Here is a 14,905-nt window from a genome sequence, read left to right as displayed (position 1 = left end):
TGAATTAAATTTTTGTTCAAGAAACTCAAGTTATTGGTATACATTCAGCTATTATTAGTGCAGTTGTATATTTTGATAAAATGATTGATATTTTATGTTCAAATTTGTATATATATATGAAATTTTTCTTCACATGGAAAATCTTTTTTTTTAAAGTTTAATTGATTTGATTTGACTAAAAGACAAAAAAGAATTATTATATGGGTTTGTAACTGTGCCTTTTTTTTACAAGCTGGATAAATCATTTGATGCCACTCAGTCACTAAGCAATTGCCTAGAAAGTGTTCCTTTGTTCCAGTCAACTAACTCCTTTAATTAAATAGTAACATTTTGTAGGTGCTGTGTATCATTGTCAGAGCAATTGGCTAGCTACATGGTTCAGAGCTCAAGGTGGTAAATCTTACATTTTGACGACTTAATTTCATCATCCAAAAATAAACACATTAATAGATAAATACACAAAGTTTTACTATTGCCATCTCCAAATTATGGTTCTCACACTGAAGTAGCAATCTGTGTTTTCTTGTATGGAATAGACAGAATTTATGTGGATAAATTTTTCTTACAGTGGAATGGATAACTTTTTTTTTCAAGAAAAAAAATGTTGACCCAGCCACTCATTCTGTAATGATATTATTGAACTTAGGCACTGCGACAGACACTGAGATTGTAACGGTGAGAAAGTTTTATGAGCACGTTGCAAATTTTATTGGAAAATAGAGAAAAAAGAAAAAGCAAGAACTGTGGTCTCACAGTTCTCCAGTCACTGTTATTAGCTTTTTGGTGTATTTCCTTCTGGTGGTGGTGGTTGGTGGTTTTCCTTCCTTTCTTTCCCTTTCTTTCTTTCTTTCTTTCTTTCTTTCTTCCTTTCTTCCTTTCTTCCTTTCTTCCTTTCTTTCTTTCTTTCTTTCTTTCTTTCTTTCTTTCTTTCTTTCTTTCTTTCTTTCTTTCTTTCTTTTATTGATAGGGATATACTGTTTACTTTTTAAAATGAAAACAAATGACATTTGTTGTATAATCTTCACAACTTGTGTTCTTGAACTGTATGGTGAAATTCTATTGAAATACCATAATTTGTGTCACCATTTTCCTATTGTAGAATATTTTGATTGCTTAATTTTTTGCTCTTCTAAATATAGATTTAATCATCTCCTTACATTAAATTTCCAGAAGTGGGATTACTTTAGTCTATAAACACGTTTTTATTTCTTGATATATAGTTTTCCAAAAACATCAGTTCAGCCGTCGATGAGCAAGTTGTATACTCACATGCCCATTTAACTATGCCTCACTGACAATGGTCAAGCCTGTGTGAGTAAATGATCACATGTTTAGGGTTTGCACCCTCTTCAAAATTCTGCTCCAATACTCTTTTGAGAAATAGAAATGTAAGTAATTTTAGGTACACATAACCCATGGATGGCTGAGGGGAGATTATTTTTAACATTCTGGTGTTTTTCCAAAGGAGCCTTTGGTATTTTGGACTGGAGGATTCTTCATTATGTGGGACTATCCTGTGTATTTCATGATCAAGTAATCCTGGCCCCAGCCTACTCAAAGCAAGTGACACTCCTCAATCATTTGAACAAATACTGTCAGTGGAAAATCACTGGGAGAGAATGAAGAAACTCTTGTTTAGATGGATATAATTAATGCTGATAAAAAAACACATAATATAAACAAACATACATATCATTAAAAAAGGACTTTGTTATTCAATTGCATTTTTTCACTTTATTTAAACTATTTCTGCCTACTTATAGCTGTACAATCATGGGTGCTTACTTCATGCTTCTCAGAATTTTTTGTGTATGTGAAATTTTGTGAGTATGGGCAGTGGGGCATAGCACACACTCTTTCCATGGTCTACACCCATGTAATTTTCATGGAGATGATAATAGGTAACAATGGCTACTTTTGATTGATACTTGGTCTAGGTGCTGGCCTAGGAACCTCAGGTTTAACAACGTCCAAACTTTGTCATATCTTATTATTAATTTCATTTGACCAGTTCAAGCTTATGAGCCACCTGAATGATATGATTTGAAAAAAGTATCTTTCGTTGTATTGTTGGATTTAAAAGAATTTTAATATATTAAATAAAATTTTTTATTTAAAAATCTATCAATGCACAAATGTATAAACATAATTAAAATAGTAATTTATCTGAAAGATGATTTATAGAATTTACTACTTAATTAATAGGAGCAAACATTATGCGATAGTAGCCAAAAGAGTGAAAGGAGAGGTATTTGGCTGCGTAAGGAATTTGTTAGGACTGGAAATCTGAGCTTTCAGAGAGGTAACAGATTGAAAATCATGAAAGAACTGTTACTCTTCTCATAAATCTGCATTAAAGTTTATAAAATGTGGCTGCAGGAGAAACCTTGTTGAATATGTCTGAATATTTTCAAATATGTATTTCATGTTTTTGCCTCTAAGGAAAAAATGAAACAAATTATGTTGCCATACATATGATATTAAGTGTGCCAAAACACTACTTCTAATTATCTATAACCTGCTTTCTATTTCTTATGGGAGAAAAGGCCACCTTCCATTCATCAGTGTTATTATTTCAAATTTCTTGAAACACTCAAGTACCATTGAATTATATTGTTATCCTTTTGAGGCATAATTTAAGATCATTTAAAATTATTATAGGGTAGCTGATAAATAAATGCTTGAATTATTTAGTACACTGATGTTATTCTTCCTGCTCTCCATCTCTAATGTTCTTTTCTGTTTACTTGAGCATTTAATATGTGATAAGGAAGAAGATTAAACAACATGAAGCATGAACTTGTGAATATTCTTTTTTAACTGGAACTAGATCAAAATTTTAAAGAGAAGAATGATAAAGAAATAGAATAACATTGATTTGAAGTGATCTGTTCATTTAAGTAAACAAATGATAGCAAATAAGAAAATATCTATCTCCAAGGCAAATATTCTAATTTGATTTTTACAGGAATTTAGACATAGTAAGGGAACATTGACTCTTTATAGCCATTTTGAGTAGTAATTTTTATCATCTCTGTTTTCATTTCATTAAAAAAATAGCAAAAACCAGACAATGTAGTTACATTATTGTCTCTTAATTCCACTGCTCTGAACCTAGATAGGAAATTTTCCTAAGAGAATTATTTTCCTAGCTTCCTACTACCTGGAGAAAAGATGGAGCTGAGATGTCTCCCAGGAGGAAGGATGAGTTCATAGTCCATGTCAGTGATAGGCTGAAAAATGGCACCAAAGATACAAGATCCTAATCTCTGGAACCCATGACTATTACCTTATCTAGAAAAATGGTCTTTGAGGTTGTGCTTAAGAGTCTCCAGATGGGAGAGTATCTTGGATTATCCATGTGGACCTTGCATGTAGATATAATCACAAGTATCCTTACCAGTAGAGGGGAGAGACGGATTTGACTAGAGAGAGAAGAGGAGAAGGCAATGTGAACAGTGAAATAGAGATTGCAGTGATGTGGCCACAAGACGAGGAATACCAACAGCTAGCAGATATTGGAAAAGGCGAGGAACTGATTCTTCCCTAGAGCCTTTGGAGGAAGTATGTCCTGGTACCACCTTTATTTCGATCCAGTGATACTGATTTGGAACACCTGGCCCCTGGAATCATGCGAGAATAAATATCTGTTATCTTAAACCTCCACATTTGTGTTAATTTGTTACAGCGGCCTTAGGAGACAAAGGCATTGTCATTGCCTGCTTCTAAAGTGAGAAGGCTAATCTCGAGATACTTTTTTGTCAAGGCTTCTTTGACAAGTAAATAAAACAATTTGGAAGGAGATAGGATTGAGAGGTGTTTAATATATTTATTTGGAAAGACAAATGTAGAAGTGTCATTTACTTGATATTTACTTTGTTGAGTGACTTTTTTAGCTTCATAGCTTCTACATCTGATTTTGCATTTTATTAATTAACTCAATGTTGATAAGTGACACATATGTTTGTAATATAGCATTGTAATAGGAATAATTGGATGAGAATACTCTTTCATAATGACTTGATTTCAAGACACTTAAAAATTATTTGAAATAAAAAAGACAAATAAAGCAATTTGAATGTATAAGTGCAATTTTATAATAGGTTTAGCTCTAGAATAATGAATATAAGTCATTAATAGAAAGTTAGTTGGTAACAGCGGCAAAGTTTATCTTGTATTTTGGGGATTGCATGCTTCAGTTGTTACCTACTGTACATTTGGGATTTATTCACACCATACCTCTGGGTCTGATAGTGTATTAAGTTATGAAGAATATTAATATTGCTGCCGAACAATTACTTGTTCATTTGCTAACTGATTAAGATTCATGCATAATTTATTGAAATGAAGAGAGATTTTATAAATAAGCCTCCTTGTTCTCAAGGGCCTAAATACAAAATGCATATGCTAATAGGAGGCTACTTTTTACCTCCACCATAAAACTTTAATATGTATTGGTATATTAGTCTCATTAATGCTAAGTTTCACTTATAATCATGTTGTTAGTCAATGTATATGTTTTTAAGCCTCTCTGAACTTTGCCACAGTTCCAAATCTGAGCTACTGCTTTGATTACTTGACTGCTCCTTTTGTTGGCTTGACCACTGTAAGTGAGATGTAAAACTGATCAGAGTGAATTGTTGCCCTTCTTTGGGCCAAGAACCTGATTACATCAAACTCCGTTATTCATGTACACAAAACACTAGTGTTGAATATTAATTTTCCATTTTAAAATTTATATGCTCTCTGGCAGAAACAAAACAAAGCAAAATAGCATCAAATATAGGGCTTGTTGACATATTTAGAAATGTAAAGTCTTTTAAAATTCTTAAAATTATGCCTAGTTTACCAATGAGGAACTTGTAATGCTAAGAAGTTAAATAACAAATTCAAGTTTACCAGCTATTAGTGTATGCATTTTTTGAAACTAGATCTCTTGACCTTAAATTTCATTTTCTTTTACATGTCATTTCTTTAAAGATAGAAATGATAGAAGAAATATTATGCTTTACTTTTTCACTTGTTTCTAATCATATGTTTTGTTGTAGCTTTCCCCCTCCTCTCACTTCCATCTTCTGCTCTCCTCTTTTGTTTTCTCCCTATTTTCCATGACAGTGATGTGCAGGGTTTTGATGGGTGAGATTTAACATTCAATATACACTTATTAGGTCAGGTTTCACAATACCCATAAATTTACAGATTAATAACCAAGGCTTGTTATTTATAATTCATTTGACAAATTGTTTGTCATGTTAAATATAAGACCTCTTCAGGTTATTGTTCAGCTATAATGTGAGTGAGGCATTGTTGCTCTGGGTTAGAACCCCAGTAAGCTGTGAATTTAGCATCATTTCCTACTTAGATTAGTCAGTATATGAGCCATCTGGAATGAAAACAAACATTGCACATATGAGGCAGCTCAGTTTATTCGCAAAATACAGACTGCTTCTTAAAATATGTGGAACATTTAGATAGTCTGGGAAGATATTTGCATTTTTTCTATTACATCCATTTCTCTATTCTGTTTCATTTTAGTTTAAGGTTCAGAAAGTATATCAATGTTCTGTTTGTCTACCAAAACTTTTGTGAACTTGAAATACAGTTGTTAGACAAGTTGGTAAAACTTCATGATATGAATTGTCTAGCTTTATCTTTCTTTAGCTGATAAATGAAAATTCTAAACTATTTTGGTATTATTTAAACATTTTCTTCTGTAACTTCTCAGTTGAAGTCAGTTGTGAAATTGGAAATAATTCACCCTCTACCCAATTTTGACTATATATTGTTGAAACAATTTTTAAACCATAAGGAAGAGATTTTGTACTTAAAGTTTATAAATCAGGTGTTAAGAACTACTTTTCCATAGAAGTAGAAATAATTCTAAATGTAAACAGTTTAAATAGCATGTGAATTATCCTTTTTAATCTTAGCTTTATTTTCGCTTATTAGTTTTTCCCTTTGGCTGCGCTACGCAGCATGCGGGATCTTAGTTCCCAGACCAGGTATTGAACCCGTGCCCCCTCCAGTGGAAGCATGGAGACGTAACCACTGGACTGCCAGGGAAGTCCTGCTTTATTTCCACTTTGAACAGGAGCAATAGTGAAGCACAAGTTCATATAATTTTACTGATAACTGGTTTGAAAGCTGTTGTCATAATGAGCCATGATTTTTTGATGGGAGTAACTTTATATTCTTCAAGTGATTTTGGAGAGAAAAAAATTAGTATTACTCACTAGATACCTCTCCTCCCACCATCTATTATTCTTTATCTCAGTATCTGTTTTCTACATAACTCTCAATTTAAAATAATGAATTTGTCGATTTATTGTTATTATGTCTCCCTTGCCATATTACATGAATAACCAATGTGTGGGATAGCTTAGCAATTAGTAGCTACTCAGTAAATATTTGTCATGTGAATTTTGGAGGAAGCTTCTTGAAAATAACTTTAACCTGTGTAGAGATTTAGGCCAGGTGTCTTATTCCTTATATTAAGGATGTTTGTAATGCAGGGGTTCATAAGGTGGAAAGTTTATGGAGTTTAAAAGCAAATCCCGGGCTATAGCTGGAAACCTGTAGCAGAAGGTAGAACCTGTCTATGAGTTTTTTGCACTGTCGTATTCTAAACATTCATTGCCATTAAGATAGAAAATCCAGTTTAAAAAATATTGACTGTTTTTTCTTAGCTTCTGTCTATCTGCATCTTCTCCAATCCACCCCTACCTGCGACGGAGGGGAGGACACCAAGAGAAGCATTGTGTGGCTGCATTTAATAGTTTATTTATTTATTTTTTACCAGATGCAGAGCATCCTTTCATATTTTTACTGGCCATTTTGGTACACTCTTCTCTGAAGTGTCAAACTCTTGCTCATTTTTTTTTTTTCAGATTTCACTTTTTTTATACTTTTTTTAAAAACATCTTTATTAGAGTGTAATTGCTTTACAATGGTGTGTTAGTTTCTGCTTTATAAAAAAGTGAATCAGTTATACATATACATATGTTCCCAAATCTCTTCCCTCTTGCATCTCCCTCCCTCCCACCCTCTATATCCCACCCCTCTAGGTGGTCACAAAGCACCGAGCTAATCTCCCTGTGCTATGCGGCTGCTTCCCACTAGCTATCTATTTAACGTTTGGTAGTGTATATATGTCCACGCCACTCTCTCACTTTGTCCCAGCTTACCCTTCCTGCTCCCCGTATCCTCAAGTCCATTATCTAGTAGGTCTGCATCTTTATTCCCATCTTGCCCCTAGGTTCTTCATGACCATTTTTTTTTTTTAGATTCCATATATATGTGTTAGCATACAGTATTTTTTTTTCTCTTTCTGATTTACTTCACTCTGTATGACAGGGTCTAGGTCCATCCACCTCACTAAAAATAACTCAATTTCGTTTCTTTTTATGACTGAGTAATATGCCATTGTATATATGTGCCACATCTTCTTTATTCATTCTTCTGTCAGTGGACACTTAGGTTGCTTCCATGTCCTGGCCATTGTAAATAGTGCTGCAATGAACATTGTGGTGCATGACTCTTTTTGAATTATGGTTTTCTCAGGGTATATGCCCAGTAGTGGGATTGCTGGGTCATATGGTAGTTCTATTTTTAGTTTTTTAAGGAACCTCCATACTGTTCTCCATAGTGGCTCTATCAATATACATTCCCACCAACAGTGCAAGAGGGTTCCCTTTTCTCCACACCCTCTCCAGCATTTATTGTTTCTAGATTTTTTGATGATGGCCATTCTGACCGGTGTGAGATGATATCTCATTGTACTTTTGATTTGCATTTCTCTAATGATTAGTGATGTTGAGCATTCTTTCATGTGTTTGTTGGCAATCTGTATATCTTCTGTGGAGAAATGTCTATTTAGGTCTTCTGACCATTTTTGGATTCAGTCCTTTGTTTTCTTGATATTGAGCTGCATGAGCTACTTGTAAATTTTGGAGATTAATCCTTTGTCAGTTGCTTCATTTGCAAATATTTTCTCCCATTCTGAGGATTGTGTTTTTGTCTTGTTTACGGTTTCCTTTGCTGTGCAAAAGCTTTTAAGTTTCATTAGGTCCCATTTGTTTATTTTTATTTCCATTTCTCTAGGAGATGGGTCAAAAAGGATCTTGCTGTGATTTATATCATAGACTGTTCTGCCTGTTTTCCTCTAAGAGTTTGATAGTGTCTGGCCGTACATTTAGGTCTTTAATCCATTTTGAGTTTATTTTTGTGTATGGTGTTAGGGACTGTTCTAATTTCATTCTTTTACATGTAGCTGTCCAGTTTTCCCAGCACCACTTATTGAAGAGGCTGTCTTTTCTCCACTGTATATTCTTGCCTCCTTTATCAAAGATAAGGTGACCACATGTGCCTGGGTTTATCTCTGGGCTTTCTATCCTGTTCCATTGATCTATATTTCTGTTTTTGTGCTAGTAACATACTGTCTTGATGACTGTAGCTTTGTAGTATAATCTGAGGTCCGGGAGCCTGATTCTTCCAGCTCTGTTTTTGTTTCTCAAGATCGCGTTGGCTATTGGGGGTCTTTTGTGTTTCCATGCAAATTGTGAAATTTTTTGTTGTAGTTCTGTAAAAAATGCCAGTGGTAGTTTGATAGGGATTGCATTGAATCTGTAGATGTCTTTGGGTAGTAGAGTCATTTTCACAATGTTGATTATTCCAGTCCAAGAACATGGTATATCTCTCCATCTGTTTGTATCATCTTTAATTTCTCTCATCAGTGTCTTATAATTTTCTGCATACAGGTCTTTTGTCTCCTTAGATAGGTTTATTCCTAGATATTTTATTCTTCTTGTTGCAATGGTAAATGGGAGTGTTTTTTTAATTTCACTTTCAAATTTTTCATCATTAATGTATAGGAATGCAAGAGATTTCTGTGCATTAATTTTGTATCCTACTACTTTACCAAATTCATTGATTATCTCTAGTAATTTTCTGGTAGCATTTTTAGGATTCTCTATGTATAGTATCATGTCATCTGCAGACAGTGACAGCTTTACCTCTTCTTTCTGATTTGGTTTCCTTTTATTTTTTTCTCTTCTGATTGCTGTTGCTGATACTTCCAAAACTATGTTGAATAATAGTGGTGAAAGTGGGCAACCGTGTCTTGTTCCTGATCTTAGTGGAAATAGTTTCAGTTTTTCACCATTGAGGATGATGTTAGCTGTGCGTTTGTCATATATGGCCTTTATTATGTTGAGGTAAGTTCCCTCTATGCCTACTTTCTGGAGGGTTTCTATCACAAATGGGTGTTGAATTTTGTCAAAAGCTTTCTCTGCATCTATTGAGATGATCATATGGTTTTTATCCTTCAGTTTGTTAATATGGTGTATCGCATTGATTGATTTGTGTATATTGAAGAATCCTTGCATTCCTGGGATAAACCCCACTTGATCATGGTGTATGATCCTTTTAATGTGCTGTTGGATTCTGTTTGCTAGTATTTTGTTGAGGATTTTTGCATCGGTGTTCATCAGTGATATTGGCTTGTAGTTTTCTTTCTTTGTGACATCTTTGTCTGGTTTCGGTATCGGTGATGGTGGCCTCGTAGAATGAGTTTGGGAGTGTTCCTCCCTCTGCTATATTTTGGAAGAGTTTGAGAAGGATAGGTACTAGCTCTTCTCTAAATGTTTGATAGAATTCACCTGTGAAGCCATCTGGTCCTGGGGTTTTGTTTGTTGGAAGATTTGTAATCACAGTTTCAATTTCAGTGCTTGTGATTGGTCTGTTCATATTTTCTATTTCTTCCTGGTTCAGCCTTGGAAGGTTGCGCTTTCCTAAGAATTTGTCCATTTCTTCCAGGTTGTCCAGTTTATTGGCATATAGTTGCTTGTAGTAATCTCTCATGATCCTTTGTATTTCTGCAGTGTCAGTTGTTACTTCTCCTTTTTCATTTCTAATTCTATTGACTTGAGTCTTCTCCCTTTTTTTCTTGATGAGTCTGGCTAGTGGTGTATCAATTTTGTTTATCTTCTCTAAGAAACAGCTTTTAGCTTTATTGATCTTTGCTATTGTTTCCTTCATTTCTTTTTCATTTATTTCTGATCTGATCTTTATGAGTTCTTTCCTCCTCCTAACTTTGGGGTTTTTGGTTCTTCTTTCCCTTTTTGCTTTAGGTGTAAGGTTAGGTTGTTTATTTGAGATGTTTCTTGTTTCTTAAGGTAGGATTGTATTGCTATAAACTTCCCTCTTAAAACTGCTTTTGCTGCGTCCCATAGGTTTTGGGTCATCGTGTTTTCATTGTCATTTGTTTCTAGGTATTTTATGATATTCTCTTTGTTTTCTTCAGGGATCTCTTGGTTATTAAGTAGTGTATTGTTTATCCTCCATGTGTTTGTATTTTTTACAGATTTTTTCCTATAATTGATATCTAGCCCCATACCATTGTGGTTGGAAAAGAAACTTGATACGATTTCAAGTTTCTTAAATTTACCAAGGCTTGATTTGTGACCCAAGATATGATCTATCCTGGAGAATGTTCCATGAGCACTTTAGAAGAAAGTGTATTCTGTTGTTTTTGGATGGAATGTCCTATAAATATCAATTAAGTCCATCTTGTTTAATGTATCATTCAAAGCTTGTGTTTCCTTATTTATTTTCATTTTGGATGAGCTGTCCATTGGTGAAAGTGGGGTGTTAAAGCCCCCTACTATGATTGTATTACTGTCGATTTCCCCTTTTATGGCTGTTAGCATTTGCCTTATGTATAGAAGTGCTCCTATGTTGGGTGCCTAAATATTTACAATTGTTATATCTTCTTCTTGGATTGATCCCTTGATCATTATGCAGTGTCCTTCTTTGTCCCTTGTAAGTCTTTATTTAAACTCTATTTTGTCTGATATGAGAATTGTTCCTCTAGCTTTCTTTTGGTTTCCACTTGCATGGAATATCTTTTTCCATCCCCTCACTTTCAGTCTGTATGTGTCCCTGGATCTGAAGTGGGTAGATAGCATATATACGGGTGTAGTTTTTCTGTCCATTCAGCCAGTCTATGTCGTTTGGTTGGAGCATTTAATCCTTTTACATTTAAGGCAATTATCAATATGTATGTTCGTATTCCCATTTTCTTAATTGTTTTGGGTTTGTTATTGTAGGTATTTTCCTTCTCTTGTTTTACCTGCCTAGAGAAGTTCCTCTAGCATTTGCTGTAAAGCTGTTTTGGTGGTGCTGAATTCACTTAGCTTTTGCTTTTCTGTAACGCTTTTAATTTCTCCGTCAAATCTGAATGGTATCCTTGCTGGGTAGAGTAATCTTGGTTGTAGGTTATTCCCTTTTATCACTTTAAATATGTCCTGCCACTCCCTTCTGGCTTGTAGAGTTTCTGCTGAAAGATCAGCTGTTAACCTTATGGGGATTCCCTTGTATGTTATTTGTTGTTTTTCCCTTGCTGCTTTTAATATTTTCTCTTTGTATTTAATTTTTGATAGTTTGATTACTATGTGTCTTGGCATGTTTCTCCTTGGATTTGTCCTGTATGTGACTCTGTGCTTCCTGGATTTGACTAACTGTTTCCTTTCCCATATTAGGGAAGTTTTCAACTATAATCTCTTCAAATATATTCTCAGTGCCTTTCTTTTTCTCTTCTTCTGGGACCCATATAATTCGAATGTTGGTGTGTTTAATGTTGTCCCAGAGGTCTCTGAGACTGACCTCAATTCTTTTCATTGTTTTTTCTTTATTCTGCTCCGCAGTAGTGATTTCCACTATTTTGCCTTCCAGATCACTTATCCGTTCTTCTGCCTCAGTTATTCTGCTATTGATACCTTCTAGAGAATTTTGAATATCATTTGTTGTGCTGTTCATCACTGTTTGTTTGCTCTTTAGTTCTTCTAGGTCCTTGTTAAACGTTTCTTGTATTTTCTCCGTTTTATTTCCAAGATTTTGGATCATCTTTACTACCATTATTCCAAATTCTTTTTCAGGTAGACTGCCTGTTTCCTCTTCATTTGTTAGGTCTGTTGGGTTTTTGCCCTGCTCCTTCATTTGTTGTGTGATTCTCTGTCTTCTCATTTTGCTTAAGTTACTGTGTTTGGGGTTTTCTTGTCACAGGCTGTAGGTTCGTAGTTCCCGTTGTTTTTGGTGTCTGCCCCCAGTGGCTAAGGTTGTTTCAGTGGGTTGTGTAGGCTTCCTGGTGGAGGGGACTAGTGCCTGTGTTCTGGTGGATGAGGCTGGATCTTGTCTTTCTGGGGGGCAGTTCCACGCCTGGTGGTGTGTTTTGGGGTGACTGTGGCCTTATGATTTTAGGCAGCCTCTCTGCTAATGGGTGGGGTTGTTTTCCTGTCTTACTAGTTGTTTTGCATAGTGTGTCCAGCAGTGTAGCTTGCTGGTCATTGAGTCGAGCTGGGTCTTGGCGTTGAGATGTAGATCTCTGGGAGATTTTCGCCATTTGATATTACGTGGAGCTGGGAGGTGTCTTGTGGACCATTGTCCTGAACTTGGCTCTCCCATCTCAGAGGCAGAGGCTTGACGCCTGGCTGGAGCACCAAGAGCTTGTCATCCACACGGCTCAGAATAAAAGCGAGAAAAAAAAGAAAGAAAGAAAGAAGAAGATAGAATTAAATCAAATAAAGTTATTAAAATAAAAAATAATTATTAAAAAAATCTTTTTAAAGTAAAACAGAAAAAGAAAGAAGAGAGCAACAAACTAAAAAGCAAATCCACCAATGATAACTGGCACTAAAAAGTATACTAAGAACAAAAACAAAAACGGACAGGCAGAACCCTAGGACAAATGGTAAAAGCGAAGCTATGCAGACAAAATCACTCACAGAAGCATACACATGCACATTCACAAAAGAGAAAAAGGGAAATATATATATATATATATATATATATATATCATTGCTCCCAAAGTTCACCTCCTCAATTTGGGATGATTCGTTGTCTATTCAGGTATTCCACAGATGCAGGGTACATCAAGTTGATTGTGGAGATTTAATCCGCTGCTCCTGAGGCTGCTGGGAGAGATTTCCCTTTCTCTTCTTTGTTCGCATAATTCCCGGGGTTCAGCTTTGGATTTGGACCCACCTCTGCATGTAGGTCGCCTGAGGACGTGTGTTCTTCTCTCAGACAGGACGGGGTTAAAGGAGTAGCTGATTCGGGGGCTCTGGCTCACTCAGGCCGGAGGGAGGGAGGGGTACGGCGTGCCGGGCGAGCCTTTGGTGGCAGAGGCCGGCGTGACGTTGCACCAGCCTGAGGCGTGCTGTGTGTTCTCCTGGGGAAGTTTTCCCTGGATCATGGGACCCTGGCAGTGGCGGGCTGCACAGGCTCCCGGAGGGGAGGTGTGGGGAGTGACCTGTGCTCGCACACAGGCTTCTTGGTGGCGGCAGCAGCAGCCTTAGCGTCTCATGCCCGTCTCTGGAATCCGCGCTGATAGCCGCGGCTCGCGCCCATCTCTGGAGCTCCTTTAAGCGGCACTCTGAATCCCCTCTCCTCGCGCACCAGGAAACAAAGAGGCAAGAATAAGTCTTGCCTCTTCGGCAGGTCCAGACTTTTTCCCGGACTCCCTCCCGGCTAGCCATGGCGCACTAACCCCCTGCAGGCTGTGTTCACGCAGCCAACCCCAGTCCTCTCCTGGGATCTAAGCTCCGAAGCCCGAGCCTCAGCTCCCAGCCCCCGCCCGCCCCGGCGGGTGAGCAGACAAGGCTCTCGGGCTGGTGAGTACCAGTCGGCCCTGATCCTCTGTGCGGGAATCTCTCCGCTTTTCCCTCCGCACCCCTGTTGCTGCGCTTTCCTCCGCGGCTCCGAAGCTTCCCCCCTCCACCACCCGCAGTCTCTGCCCGCGAAGGGGCTTCCTAGTGTGTGGAAACCTTTCCTCCTTCACAGCTCCGTCCCACTGGTGCAGGTCCCGTCCCTATTCTTTTGTCTCTGTTTTCTCTTTTACCCTACCCAGGTACGTGGGGAGTTTCTTGCCTTTTGGGAAGTCTGAGGTCTTCTGCCAGCGTTCAGTAGGTGTTCTGTAGGAGTTGTTGCACATGTAGATGTATTTCTGATGTATTTGTGGGGAGGAAGGTGATCTCCGCGTCTTACTCTTCTGCCATCTTGAAGCTCCTCCCATTTAATAGTTTTTCTTCATATAATTTGCTTTAACTCATTTTAAAAATACCTTCAAAAGAATTTAGGGGGGCTTCGCTGGTGGCGCAGTGGTTGACAGTCCGCCTGCCGATGCAGGGGACACGGGTTCGTGCCCCGGTCCGGGAAGATCCCACATGCCGGAGTGGCTGGGCCCGTGACCCATGGCCACTGAGCCTGTGCGTCCGGAGCCAGTGCTCCACAATGGGAGAGGCCACAACAGTGAGAGGTCCGCGTACCGCAAAAAAAAAAAAAGAAAAAAAGAAAAAAACAGAATTTAGGGGCAGTTATCACTTTTTATAGATTAACACTTTCCTTTAAAGTCTTTTGGCCTCGCCAATAAATGTTCTTCCAGAGATTCAAAGAAGATCCCACCTGATAGCAATGTACTAATTAGAGACCATATGGACAGAGCTAGAGCTATGGGGTCCATAAAATTCAGTATCAAATTTCACCTCATTGTTGTTAAAGGAAAAAATGCTCTAATTCATTATTCATCATTTCCATAAGTTCAAACATTGTTATAATGTTTCCCAAAGTTTCTTTCAAGCAAATTATGTAAGCTATTCAAAATTAAATTACAGTGTACCTTTGACATTTGAGTTTAATACCTGATGCATTGCCTTATCACATGCTACTCACAAAGGCCAGTGATATACAATGATTTGTGATTTTCCCCCGTGTAAATTTCAGTTTCCTACACTGAGAGGTGGATGTATGGAAACAAGTCAGCACCGGGCATCAGCCCCTGAGTTCAGCTTTGCTATGCCGTCTTTTCATTTCATCTGCAGGAAGTCTTCAGAAGTAAAAAGAAAAAAAAAAA

General features: G+C 37.1%; 1 protein-coding gene across 3 annotated transcripts in view; it reads left to right on the top strand.

Moving 5' to 3' along the window:
• The window catches only part of PTPRK (protein tyrosine phosphatase receptor type K), a 578,185-nt gene that overhangs the window by 340,071 nt on the left and 223,209 nt on the right, over window positions 1-14,905 (top strand). The gene's annotated exons all lie outside the window — the stretch shown is intronic.

This window comes from Delphinapterus leucas, chromosome 12, assembly GCF_059928025.1.
Source record: "Delphinapterus leucas isolate spDelLeu-1000000601 "Yukka" chromosome 12, BTC_Dleu_Yukka2, whole genome shotgun sequence".
Classification (NCBI taxonomy): Eukaryota; Metazoa; Chordata; class Mammalia; order Artiodactyla; family Monodontidae; genus Delphinapterus; species Delphinapterus leucas.
This window is presented reverse-complemented; position numbering and strand designations above follow the sequence as displayed.